The 15,125-nt window shown below is 46.0% G+C and overlaps 1 long non-coding RNA gene across 1 annotated transcript in view; it reads left to right on the forward strand.

Annotated features, from left to right (window-relative positions):
* LOC146822231 (uncharacterized) overlaps nt 1-9,042 on the forward strand; it is a 163,196-nt gene extending 154,154 nt beyond the window's left edge. The window contains exon 3 of the long non-coding RNA XR_014963251.1: nt 8,560-9,042. This is a non-coding gene — a long non-coding RNA (uncharacterized LOC146822231). The remainder of the gene's footprint in view (nt 1-8,559) is intronic.
* Nucleotides 9,043-15,125: the final 6,083 nt, after the last annotated feature.

Genomic DNA, 15,125 nt, shown 5'->3' on the forward strand with positions numbered 1-15,125 from the left:
CGCATGGCGGAGGTGGCTCCTCAGTCACAGAGAATGGCAGCTGAAGGACGGGATACCCCTGAAGGGCAGGTGCCTATTGATACCCACGCCTAGGCTAAGGAAACAGGCATTCATCTGGTGCCATGACTCTCCATGCGCAGGTCATTTGGGATTTGAAAAGACGGTGGCTAGCATGGGACGGCATTTCTGGTGGCCAACCATGAGAGTGGATGTCAGGAGATGGGGACAGGAGTGTCCTACGTGTGCTACCATGAAGGCCGACCATGGCCGAACCCAAGGGCTCTTACATCCACTTCCGACCCCGGATAGACCATGGGATAGCATATCACTGGACTTCGTGGTGGGCCTACCGGTAGACCAGGGGATGACGGCAATACTGGTGGTGGTGGATTACTTGACGAAAATGGGGCACTTCATCCCCTGCAAGAGAGTCCCGACGGCCGGGGAATTGGCGTCACTACTTCTAAAGAATGTGGTACGACTGCACGGATTACCTGGGGTGATCGTGTCGGACCGGGGGTCGCAGTTTACTGCGCAATTCTGGAAGACTTGGTGCACTGCGCTGCATGTTAAGACCGCCCTGTCCACCAGCTACCACCCTCAAACGGACGGCCAAACCGAGCGCCTGAACCAAACGCTCAAACAGTATCTGCGATGTTTTGTGGACCAGGGCAGGGAAGAATGGGTCGACTTGCTATGGGTTGCAGAGATAGCCTATAACAACGCCACTCACAGCTCCACACAGTCATCTCCGTTCTATAGCAACTATGGCCAACATCCCAGGTTCTTGCCATTTCTACATCCGTTCAGAGAGGACAGGATTCCCGCCACAGCGGACAGGGTGGCACACATAAAAGACACGTTGATGCGCTCAAGGGCTGTCCTAATAGAGGCCAAGAGAAAATACAAGGCTGCGGCAGACAGGAAGAGAAGGCCCGGGCCACTGTACCGCACTGGAGACTACGTCTGGATATCCACAAGAAACATGAGGTTTCGAAAGAACAGTGTGTTCCATCCCAAGTACATGGGCCCCTATCGAATTGCCAAAAGTATGGGTCCCGTGAACGTGAAGGTGTGCTTGCCCCAGTCATTGCGGATACACCCTGTCTTTCATGTATCATTGCTCAAACCTGCACCCTCCAAGCCGTCTGGGACACCTAGGCCGGTATGCGTGGAGTCGGAGGTGGAGTATGAAGTATCGGGCATACGGGCGTCCAAATGGCGCAGGGGGAAGCTGTGGTACCTGGTTGCGTGGAAAGGCTATGGCCCGGAGGAGCAATCATGGGAACCGGCTGAAGGGGTTCATGCTCCGTGCTTGGTCTCCTTGTTCCATCGGCGTTTTCCTGCCAGCGCTGGACCCGTGGGGAGCCGCTGAGAGGGAGGATGTACTGTCAAGAATTCCTGTCATGCGAGGGGAAGACAACGGTAACCAGCGAAAACGGACTACATCTCCCAGGATGCTTAGCGGTTGAGAGGTTATGTAAACAGGAGAGCTGTTACATAACACAAGGAAAACACGCCCTTATGTAAACAGGAGAGCTGTTACATAACTCAAGGAAAACACGCCCTTATGTAAACAGGAGAGCTGTTACATAACTCTAGGATAACACGCCCTTATGTAAACAGGAGAGCTGTTACATAACTCAAGGAAAACACGCCCTTATGTAAACAGGAGAGCTGTTACATAACTCAAGGAACACACGCCCTATAAAGGGAGGAACCGGGAGGTACAACGCTGTCGGATATTGTGTTTACACCGACGTACCTGCTTCGTGAAGAGCAGTGTTCCGGAGTGGTGCTCCAGCAAGGCAAGAACGGAGGTAGGTCGAGTCGTTACTCCCTGGGCCGTGTCTTGCCCCATCGTCACCTGTGAAGGACCCGGAAGCTCTACCGGTCAACCATTGAGCTTCGCTTTTTGACTCGGCTGAGTCAAAGCGCAGTGGCGCTTTTGCTGGTTGGAGTCGTAACTCCCAGCCCGACCAGAGATACAGGGACTGCCAGCTGTAACGCACACCAGGAGGTGTTTGCCGCGTTACAGACTCGGAAGTCCACAGGATCGATCGAGCGGCTGCTCTCGGTTCAGTCTTCTTGCTTTTGATTGGGGTATCGGTGACGCATCACCAGGAGGTGACTACGCGTCCCGGTGCAGTCTGAGGAAGAGGTTGAGCGGCTGCTCCCTTCAGGTAGAGACCCCGGCTGGGTGTTTCCCTGACTCCTCGATTCTCCCCAACACTCTTCGTGCCCCTCACAGCCTACCGATTGGCATTGTCGGCCATTTCATTTCTGCCCTCTGTTGGCATACGCCGGGATCGGCGTATATGCAGAGGACGGTTAGGACCATCCGTGCGGTGGGCTGGTAACGTACTTAGCCTGGAGGATTCCAGTGACTATAACTTTTGTTTATTCTTTGTATTGTTTTTGCCTTCATTAAAATAACTAACCCTCCACAAGTGGTTGTGTCCTCATTATCGTGTCTGTTAAAACGATCCTGAGACGTTCAGGGCGTTACAGATGTCCCATGGAGCACATTGGCTCCTGAAATAATTAGGCCACAATCAAGAAAAAGAACCTGCCCCCAAAACGTGGAGCGCACTGGTGCTGTAAAAATCTGTGTACATGGTGGAGCAAACATGGGCCCCACTGGCCCTTGGTACAAATATGGCCACGGTGGAGCAGGCGGGCTCCTAAAACACAATTATGTCCTAAAAAGAACTGGCCCCCACGTCAGAGCCACACGGGGCTCTTGAGATTATGGGGCAAACATTGGAGCCACAAAGGCACTGAAAATAACTATGCCCCCGTAGGACATGAGGAGGAACCCACAAGCGGGGTGCGCACCCGCTCCAACCATGAAAAAATGCGGCAATGAGGGGTAGGCTCCCTCTGAATTACGACACAAAAGCAGGGTGGGCTCATGCTACGAAAACACAAAAATAGGCGGCCATGTGGGACACAGTGCTAAAGTGCCTATAGGCCTAAAACTACTAACACTATATAGGGAAAAAGGCCAGGATAAATGCAAAAAGTTTAGGGTGAACCTGTCAAAAGGGCCAGGTCCAACAGGTGTGCAATCCCAACTAAATCCCTGAGTCATGTGGCACCCTTCCATAGTGCTACCACCATCCCAAGCACCAGATGTAGATATATTGACTCTTGGAGAAGCATCATCACAGATCCGGGCAACAATACCCTGCAACGTTGTTCACTGACCACTACATATAGAAGCCAGTGGAGACCATCACATATTAAAAGAAAAACACACAAGGTGATGGACGGAATATTGCACATTGGCAAAACATTCACCCCCAGTCACAGATCTGGGTTATATCCATCGTTATTTTGCTCACCACACCACCCCAGTTCAGACATGGCCATATGCAAATCAGTCTTGACCCTGTGCCTCATGGAAACAGTCCAGCCCGAACTGCCAAGCCATGTCTTCCCTGGACTGGAATCAAGCATCCTAGGACCGGTGTCTGGCTATCAGCCACCATCAGCTAGGATAGCTTGACTCCAGTGACGTATTGAGCACGGGACCCATGTCTGGGCATACCCTTCCCACATAGGGCGAACAGCAAAACACACAAGGTGATGGACGGAATGTTGCACATTGGCAAAACATTTACCCCCAGTCACAGATCTGGGGTTAATCCAACGTTATTTTGCTCACCCCACCACCCCAGTTCAGACATGGCCATATGCAAATCAGTCTTGACCATGTGCCTCATGGAAACAGTCCAGCCCGAACTGCCAAGCCATGTCTTCCCTGGACCGGAATCAAGTATCCTAGGACTGGTTTCTGGCTATCAGCCGTCATCAGCGAGGATAGCTTGACTCCAGTGGCGTAGTGAGCACGGGACCCACGTCTGGGCATATCCTTCCGAAACGATGGATTTAGGCCCAGATCTCTGTACTGGGGTGAATGTATGACATTGTTCTACATTCTGTCCATCAATAGTTCATTTTGCATTTGTCACCCCGAGTGGGACGGGTATGCTCAGACGTGAGTCCAGCGCGCTCCATGCCGCTGGAATCAAGCTATCCTGGCTGAAGAGGGGTGAAACCCTGAAACCGGTCCTAGGATGCTTGTTCCAGTCCAGTGAAGACCTGGCCTGGCTGTTCGGGCTGGACCGTTCCCATTGGGCACAGGGTCAAGATTGATTTGCATATAGCTGGGTACAAACTGGAATGGCATGGTGAGCAACAAAACGATGGATTTCGGCCCAGATCTCTGTACTGGGGTGAATGTATGACATTGTTCTGCATTCTGTCCATCAATAGTTCTTTTTGCATTTGTCACCCCGAGTGGGACGGGTATGCTCAGACGTGAGTCCCGTGCTCTCCACGCCACTGGAATCAAGCTGTCCTGGCTGAAGAGGGGTGAAACAAAGGTAAACTTACACTTTTGTGTAAGTGTACTACTTTTTGGTATTCACAAAGGTAAACTTAGTCCAGAAGTCCAACTTTACTACTTTCCAGTATTCACAAAGGTGAGTTACTACCAGTAAACTTAGACTTTTGGTGAATAGTGGAAAGCAGCAAAATACACCAAAATGTAATTTTACCTTTGTGAATCAGGCTCAATATAGGGTGCCTCTTGCAAAAGCCTCTGGGTGTTTGGCAAAGAAAATAAACGTAGATATGTTGGATAGGCCAATATTCTAGATTTGAAAGGCATATATGGTTTACATAGGAGGTAAAATGGACAACTTTCTCTATGCCACTTCACCCCACGTACTGCACTTGACTCTATCACACACTACTCCACTCTACTGTACTACACTATTACAATTAACAGTACTCCACTCTACTCTATACCACTTAACTCTACTCCAATCAACCACTCCACTCTCCCACACTTTGCCATACTCTGCTCTACTCCATGCTACTCCATGCTACTCCACTCCATAACACTGTAATCTACTCTGTGGTACTCCACTGTACTCTACTCTGCAACACTGTCCAAGACTCTATAACACACCAGACCACTCCACTATATGACACACTACTCCCCTCTATGACACTTTATTCCATTTTTTATTAGGCCAGGTCACTCTAGTCCACTCCACACCACTCTACTCTACAACATAACACTCCACTCTATGACAATTAACACCACTGTATCCTATGCAACTCCCCTAGACTTCACTGCACTCTACAATACTTTACCCCACTCTACGGCTCTCTCCTCTGTTCTATGCAACTCCACTCTACAAAACGGCACTACACTCTAAGCCTCTTTATGAGACTCTATTCAACTCTATTCCCATACACTCCACTGTACAACTCTGTACTCCACTCTATTCCGGGACACTCCAGTGTAAAACACTCTACTCCACTCTATCAGACTTTCTAACACATTACACCACTGCACTCAACTGTACTCTCCAAGAACCCACACAAATTTATGACATTTTACTTGACTCTACAATATCCACTCCACTCTACCTCACTCCATACAACTGTACTCTAGGAGACCCCACTCCACCTTATGACACTTTTCTCCACTATCCTACCACTCAACTCCACTATACTCTATGACACTACACTCTACAACGCTGTCTTTCACTGTACTGTACGGCACTTCGTATAACAGCACTCCACTCAACGACACTGGACTATTCATATTAAAAAACATATTTGTTAAAAAAAATAATAACTTCAGTGCAAAAACCAAAGTTTAAAATGTAGTTATAGTTAGGAAAACTTTATTTATTTTTTCTATGCAAACCAAACTTTAAAGTCACAAACATTAGAAATTCTAAAGTTGTAGTTATACTTAATTTTCCCATGCACACACCACATTTAAATTACTATAACTTTATTTCTTCTTTCTATACAAACCAAACTTAAATGGCACATAAAAATTAATATTTAAAAGTTGTAGTACCTTAAATTTATAATTTAGGCACCACCTTCACAATATTACAACTAGCGCTCCACCATACACACTGTTTCCAGCTTGCTTACCACACAAAAATAACTATAACTCACCACTGTACTATGCACTCTGTTCTGAGAAATAAATGGATTTGACAAATGTAATCTTCATCTGTATGCCACTCCAAACTACACCACTCCACTCTAAGCCACTCCAGTGTACACCACTCCAATCTATGGCACTCAACTGTATGCCACTACACTGTACAGTATGCCACTCTATGCTTTTTCACTCCACTCCACACCACTAAACACCACTCCACTGTAGGTCATTTTATTCTATGCTGTTCCACTGTTTGCCACTCACTCTAGCCCAATCCACTCTATGCTATTCCATTGAATGCCACTCTAGTGTACGCTTTTCCACTTTACGGCACTCCCCTGTACGGCATTCCACTCTATGTTACTCCACTCTATGGCACTTCACTGTACATTACTGCATTCAATGCCACTCCACTCTGCACTATTCAACTATATGCAACCACACTGTATGGCACTCCACTATTTACTATTCCACTCTACACCACTCCACTATACACTAATACAGTGTACGCCAATTTACTCTTTATAATTCCACTGAATGCAACTCCACTCCACTCTATGGTAGTCCACTCTACCCTACTCCACTGTACACCACTGCAGTGTATTCCACTCCACAATACACAACTCCACTCTATTCTCTTCCACTCTTCCCAATTGCACTGTACACCACTACACTCTACGCTATTCCAGTGCATGCCACTCCACTGCATGCTACTCCACTCCGTGACACTCCACAATATGCTATTCCACTTAACGCCACTCTACTGTATGTCAGTGCACTGCCACTTCATTGTCCACTACTCCACTCTGCAATAGTTTGTTTCACGCCACTCCACTGTACACCATTCTACTTTAGGATATTCCACTGTGTGCCCCTCCACTTTACGTAACTCCACTCCACACTATTCCATTGAATGGCACTTAAGTGTATACTACTCCACTCTACACCTCTCCACTGTACACCACTCCACTGTACCCCACTCCACTGTATGCTATTCCACTCTATGCCACTCCTATCTATGGCACTCCATTCTATGATATCTGACTTTAAGCCACTACACTCTACACCACTCCACTCTCCACTTCTCCACTGTATGTCACTCCACTATATGCCATTCCACTATACAATACTCCACTGTGCGCCAGTCCACTCTATGTTATTCCACAGTATGTAACTATACTGTACACCACTCTACTGTATGCCACTATACATTACTCGACATCACTCCACTTTACCCTACTTCACTGTATGTTATTCCACTGTGTGCCACTCCAGTGTACATCATTCCACTGTATGCCACTCCACACTGCACCACTCCACTGTTCACTAATACACTGTACACCAATACACTCTACGCTATTCCACTGTATGCAACTCAACTGTACACTATTCCAATCCATGGTATTCCACTCTACCAAAATACACTGTATGCCACTCCAATGTTTGGAATTCCAGTGTACGCTACTCCAGTCTATGCTATTACACTGTGTGCCAACCCACTGTATGCTATTCCACTCCACCACGCTGCAGTGTATGGTATTCTACTGTACACCACTCCACTCAATGCCACCCCAGTGTTGACCACTCCACTATATGCCACTGCACTGGCACTTGACCGTATGCTACTCCACTCTATGATATTGAACTCTACGAGATTCCACTGTACGCCATACCAGTCTACATTCTGTGCCACTTCACTATATGCTGTTGCCCTGTGCCATACTCCTCTGTATGACACTCCTGTGTATGTCACAACAACCTAAGCCATCCGCTCTATGCTTATGCTACTCCACTCTATGCCACTCCACTGTACTACACTCCTCTCTACACTATTCCAGTGTATGCCACTCCATTCTACGGTATTTCACTCTATGCCACTCCACTGTACGCCCCTCTACCATGTACCACTCCACTCTATGATACTCCACTATAAACTACTCTACTCTACTCTGCTCCACTCTATGATATTTTGCTCTACCCTGCTGTACACTACTCCAGATTTCATCTGTACCAAATGTGAGATATCTACCTGCTCCCAATTTGGAATTACAGCTAATTAAGTTTAATAAGGAATCCACAATGTTAATGTTATTATATGAGAGAGGTAGGCCTCACAGTGGTGAAAAACTGATTTAGGAGTCTTTCACTACTAGGACATGAAAAACTTAAAAGAACATGTACAACCCTTTAATTACACAGCACCCTGCCCTATCGGCTACCTACGGCCTACCTTAGGGGTGACTTATATGTAATAAAATGGGTGTTTAAAACTTGGCAAGGGAGGTTTAAATGCCAGGTCGGCCTTTTAGTGTAACATTGCTTTCAGGTTGCAATGGCAGGACATGTTAAAGTGCTACAGCCAATTGTGTGCCAGTGCAGGGGAAAGCGCACAGATGAATCGTATTGTTGTTAATCCGACTCATCCCAGTGCTTTTAAAATGATGCATGGGGCCAGGCTGCGTTATTTTCTTGTAAATGAGGCCCTGGGATTCTACTGTACTTTGTGTTGTCAGTGCACATATAGTGATTTGTGTCTCACTCACTGTGTTCTTGTTTGTTTCCCTATTTCCTCATAGCAGCCTGAGTCCAGTCTCATGCTCTACTCCTGGAAGAATTGTGGTCCTTCGCGTCCTGCTCCTCCACCACTGCAACAACAGAGTCTCCTTCCTTAGTGTGTTGCAATGGCGTTCCAGGGATACTGAGGGCGGCTCTGCTTCACTCCCCGCTTGCACTGCTTCATAGACTGAAACTTGAGGCATGATGATTCATTAAGTATTAAATATCCATTGCTTCACTGTATCAAACATATTGCAAACCTTCAATGATAATTATTGTGTCTTATGCAAATATTCACTTGTGTTGAAATGTCATAAAATCCATACAATCATTATTATACAGTGTTATTCTTTAACATCAACAACATTTGAGTTTCTAGTGAATCCTGTTTCCCTGTCTTAATTACTTAGTGTAGAAGCCATGCCTTGATGGACATGTTCACCCTGTGATATAAAGGATGAATATTGCAATGCATCATCAATAAAGAACTTTAAACATTACAACTTTTTTGACTTTATTCCATGACATCCATTACACTTTGATTCTGAGTAAATGTCATCATGCTTTGTTTATGTAAAACACTATTTTTACATGTACTCTATGCACTGTAATGCATGAGGACCTCAGGTCTGTTGTAGTAAAGAATTGTTCCCTTCCAAAAGCCTGTGCTGTGTAAACTAGCAGCCTTTGTGAAGATAAAACCCAGAATGTAATGTACTAAAGAGACCAAAATTCCAACCACAGCACAAATACTCGAATATTCTGAAGCACATTCAGCCACTCAGTGGTGAGCTAGAGAACTGATCTTTGTGAAACATGAATTTAACATGAGTTAAAAGCTATTTCAGAAAGATTAACTAAATTAACTAGTTTGGGTAAAACAGCAAGGATAGAATTTTCTGGCCGTCCAGTGTTTGCGCAGATTACGTGGCTGCAGTTTTGGATCACCTTATCAAGCGGTTTCTTTTACCCGCTGCTCTAATCAGCAACATAGTTGAAAGGATTGGATTTTCACCAACGGCTGTGGGTAGTTTGTAACCATTTGCAAACTTGAGACTGAACATGACGGACAGGGCCTACAATGGTCTGGCACAGCTAGGATGGCTCCCAGTGGTACACTTTTAATATTATTGGATGAAAGCCTTATGTGCTGTGGGCAGTGCCAATCCTTTGCAAATCTTTGTTCTACAAGGTTTAGAGACTTATGGCAGTCTTCTATTCACAAGGGAGAGACACTGGAGAAGACACTGGACCTGGAAGCAACAACAACAATGCAATGAAGTCCCTAATGCCCTGTGAGGATGGACTGAAGACCTTGGACTACAGCTGACCTCCAGGGGCAGAGGTGCTGGGCCTCTTATGCCCCCTGAGGAAATGGAACTGCTGGGGGACCCTGGATTGTTCACCTGGAGAATTGTATGGGCTGGTCCTGGGATTCCGCTGACCGACAGGTTCCTTTCATGAAGGCAGAGGACTCTGAGGCCTGAGAAGTCTGACAGGGAAGGTGTTTTGCTAGCTAGGGGCTGCTCAAGATGACCCCACCAGCATGAGAAAAGACAACGAATCAAGTACAGGACAGGTCTGGTGCACGGAATCATTAACAATCCAGTTATCCACAAAAAGTACTTTTAGAGGCTAGAAGACCTGAGGAAAATACTCTTGGTGGCTAGGGCTTGCACCAGGAACACACATTTGCCCAAGTTTGTCAAAATTGGGCCAGCGAGTCAACAGAAACAGGCCTGAGAAAACTGCCTCTAGAGAAAGTAACTGAAAACTGGAGTGGACCAGTGTAGTATTAACTACTTTATTCCCCAAAGGAGGGTTCATGTGTCAGGCCTGCTCCCTGCACTAATCTTATTCCCCTGGTGGCCCATGGCCCAGGTTCCAGAGCAGTAATAGCGGGTCCCTGGGACCCCATCTTCTGGGTCTGCAAGATATTCCTGGGTTGGGCATATTGCCTGCCCCGCCATGCCTGTTGAGTGGTAAGGCTAGGAGCTGAAAAGAAAGGCTGTCCCTGTCCTTTGGGATTATGGAATGATGCTGATAAGCTGTTGTGTGGCCCCCAAGCAAAGGGGCTGTGCACCAGGAGTCAGCAGGGTATTGGGTTCCAGCCTCAGTGGTCCAGTTTCAGGCCCCAATGGCCCCTGCCGCTGTGGGTACCCTGATTGGGACCGGGGCGCCACCAAAAGGATACGTTTTCTTGCACAGTACTGCGTTTTGGTCTAAACCTTGACGTACTACCTTACGGGGTAGCAGAATCGGGCCGTTCTAAAGGAAATTCCATGGGGTTAAGTGAAGGCATGAGGGGGCCTTAATTTAAACTGGGGACAGAAAGACTCCTTGGTAAAAAAGCACATCCCTAAGGAGGTTCAACTTAGTGTGGGGAGTTTTTCTATCGACCTCCCAGAAGATTATCCATCTCCCAGTACGTTAGGGGATGAACAGTTGATAGGCGCCTCAGCTAACCCTACGGCAGAAGTGGGTGTGACACCTTTGGGAGAATCAATAAAAGACTTTAGGCGGGAAATACTTAAAAATAAAAAACAAAGCTCAAGAAAACTCTTTATTGCTAGGAAGCTCTCAAGACGATGGTTGGAGAGGGAGTGAAAAGAACGCAACAAGTGACACTCTCATTTAGAAAAATTGCCAGATTTGAAACAAAGTTTGGGGGATGGAGGGAGTAAAAATGTAGGCAGGAGATTTTTGACTGAGCCAAGGTTATCCTTGTCAACCCACCTCTCTCCCCTTGGAGTCAATAGCCTCATAGAGGATAGAGAGGCCCTTCAACAACCAGTGATTGGGCTAAGGAGGGAGGGATTAAGGAGAATGATTCCTTGGAAGAGGTAGGAAGGGAGATCCCTGAGAAGCACCCCACCCCCCTCGATACCTTACAGGCTTCTCTGGCACTAGATATTACAGCAACCCCAGCCTCTACGCTATTAGAGGTGATGTTCCTAATCCAAAATCCCTTCAGGTAATATTAGAAGTATTAGTTGAGAATAACGGGCAGAGGAAATCTCATGGCACCCAACTTAAGAGCAACACAGAGGAGCTAAAACAAATGAATAACGGTGTGCCTACCCTAGTGCGACCAGTGATGGAGAAAAGAGACCAGGAAGTAGGGGTGGGCGGAATTTGCGGAATTAACCTTCGCAAATTATCGCGAGAATGTTTAAAATTATCGCAAACAAGCAGAAATATCGCGAAGATGCGGAAGTTTTTTTCCGGCATGTTCGCGCGATTTTCTGCATGGTTGCGGGTCGCCAACTTACCCATGTGGCTGCTTGCGGGCGCGGCCATCTTGTTTTGAGTTGTTCTCGCGGTGCATGATCGCGAGAAGAAAGACGTGATCGCGCGACGCATGACGTCACTGCGGGCGCGAACTGTCGCGAGACAGCGCAAATGGCTAAAAACAATACAACATCTCATGGAGAACGCGACCGGATCAAGAAAACTTGTCGGCGAACGCAGGGATTCAGGTAAGGCGATCGCGCGCGCGCGAGAATGTATCATTTTACAGCGCGAGCAAGAAACAAATTATCGCCAAGCTGCGGAAACCGGAATTTTTGACATTTTCGCGCTCTCCGCGGAACGCAAAAATGTCAAAATATCGCAATTTCCGCGAACGGAACGAAATTTTTGCCCAGGCCTACCAGGAAGTATATATTTCAGTTGATAGCGACAAAGAAGATCAAACACAGATAGCTAGTTTCCCTACAACGTACATCTCAAAATGCCCACTGTTAGTAATGAAGAGGGGCGACATTGGGGACCAAAGAGGTATATACCCTGCCCAAATAAATAAGGGAAATTAAAGCGGACATCCAAAAATAAAGGGGGTGCAGAAAGATATAGGGGGAAAGTACAGTATGTGTCCCCAGATACAGTGAGCCAGCAGAAGAGTAAAATAGGAAGTACAAAGAGATCATGTGGGACTCTGAATAGAGTTGGAGTATAAGGTCGAGGGGACACCTGTAAAAGAAAGATGAAGAGGAATAGTTGGAATTGGAAAAGACGGTGAGTTGCTGAGTATAATTAAAAGGGATGAGACCTCTTTAGAGCAACCTGGGAAAACTGAATGTCTAAAGCCAGTTAGTGCTTCCAGAGATTGGAGGAGTGAAGAAAAGCGCAAAAGAAGAGATAGTCTATGAGTATTCTTAGAACCATGCAGAAGAGGGACAGGGGCAGAGGAAACTAAAACCCCTGAACCGCTCACATTTATTATAAGTGTTGACTAAATGCCCTAGTCTATATGAGTTTATCAAGCAAATTGGTTCTGTAGGGTACCAAAACACTTATTTTATACGTGCAAACAATGCCGCAAAACCAAAAAACATTGATATCGCCACATGTATACATTAATCATAAATGATCACAAGAAACACATCGAATGTATATCTATTTTCCTTTTATCCGAATTAAATTCATTCAAATAAGTTTATTTTCTGAGATACACAATTTTTTGCTGTAAATGGTGCTCAAGTGACATGTGTGCTCAAGTGAAAAACAATTTGTGCCTTATGTACAAAGTGGTGAAAGGGGTTAATATACAGGGGGTAGGACACGGTTCTTTGATGCCCAGCCTTATAACCGTATGCCCTGATTGCTGTCAATGCTCCTTTTATAGTACAGGGCTGTAGTTGGTCTGGGCCTTGGCATATCGTCGACGTTTCAACCCTAGAGGTGCTCCTTTCGGTAGTCACTGCGGGTCTTCATCAGGACTGTGTGCGAGGTTCCGGGGGGGTTGTGTATTTACAGCCTATGAATGAAAAATAAATGATTGTGAGGTGTATGGATCGCTTGCGGGGGCGATATGCAATGAGGGGAGACCGAGGTGGATAACTCACCCAGTCTGGAGAAAAGTTCTTGCTGCAAGTGTCCCTAAGTGGCACATGTCAGGAATTCCACAGCAACCGAATGGCTGGAGTGAAAGTGGATAGGCTGGGTGAATCGGCAGTGGCAGAGCAGGCATCCGTCCTGCTGCTGCTTCAGGATCCACTTTGACTCCAGCCATTCGGTTGCTGTGGAATTCCTGACATGTGCCACTTAGGGACACTTGCAGCAAGAACTTTTCTCCAGACTGGGTGAGTTATCCACCTCGGTCTCCCCTCATTGCATATCGCCCCCGCAAGTGATCCATACGCCTCACAATCATTTATTTTTCATTCATAGGCTGTAAATACACCCCCCCCCCGAACCCCGCACACAGTCCTGATGAAGACCCGCAGTGACTACCGAATGGAGCACCTCTAGGGTTGAAACGTTGACGATATACCAAGGCCCAGACCAACCACAGCCTTGTACTATAAAAGGAGCATTGACAGCAATCAGGGCATACGGTTATAAGGCTGGCCAGCAAAGAACCGTGTCCTACCCCCTGTATATTAACCCTGTACCACTTTGTATATAAGGCACAAATTGTTCTTTCACTTGAGCACATATGTCACTTGAGCACAATTTACAGCAAAAAATTGTGTATCTCAGAAAAGAAACTTATTTGAATGAATTTAATTCGGATAAAAGGAAAATAGATATACATTCGATGTGTTTCTTGTGATCATTTATGATTAATGTATACATGTGGCGATATCAATGTTTTTAGGTTTTGCGACATTGTTTGCGCGTATGAAATAACTGTTTTGGTACTCAACAGAACCAATTTGCTTGATAAACTTTATACCCAGATTCTGAGGGACACCGGGTCGCCCCCTTTTCTCTATAATTCTAGTCTATATGAGATCACAACTGGTGACATAAGGCAGAAAGGATTTATAACAAACTTGGAAGGAATAGAGGTGACAAAGGTCCTCCTTTTACTCAAAATGTGTAAAACAGATGGTGGTGAGAGCCTGGTGATGTATTGGAAAGGAGGTGTTGTGATGTATGACAAGTAGCCGAGGTGTACCTTTGAATATTCTTTATTAGTGTTAGTTGCAGGATGGTATCCAAGTACAAGAGCCACACCAGGAGCAGCCTGCCTGCTGCTCAGCCCATACGCCTACTGTCCACTTTATCTCATAGGTCCCCAAACATTCCATTAATCTCCATCACACTAACATTCCCCACAGAACACTCACACTGGCTAAGCAGCTGCGAGCCAAGAAAACCGGGAAGATTCATGAATACCTAAGCAGAATATAACATATCCTCCCCCTTGTAAACAGAAACTAAAAATTAAGATACCAATTGGAAAGAACTTTTCACAAAAATGTACAGATGAAGGAAAATAATTCAGAACCCAGGGATACAAGGTAGAGCAGAACATCTCGGGAGGAACAGAACAGTAAAGAAAGCAGAGAGGATGAATAAATAGATACACAAGAAATATCACCCTTCCTCCCCCATTATAAAAGCATAATAAAATGTAGAAACAATATTATCTAAAATGTCACAAGAAACTAGACAGCTGACTAGGAAAAACTCAAACGCTCTAAATGAGCAACTGATACAGACAAAGATGTGTAAAAACACAGCAGACATAGGTGTGAAACACCCGACCATGCATCCTAAAACAGGGCAAAATATTGTAACCTGTAGCCATGGGTGAAACGCACCACCAGAATTTTATCCCTAATGCAAAGGGAAC

The sequence above is a fragment of the Triturus cristatus genome, chromosome 6 (assembly GCF_964204655.1).
Source record: "Triturus cristatus chromosome 6, aTriCri1.1, whole genome shotgun sequence".
NCBI classification, from domain to species: domain Eukaryota; kingdom Metazoa; phylum Chordata; class Amphibia; order Caudata; family Salamandridae; genus Triturus; species Triturus cristatus.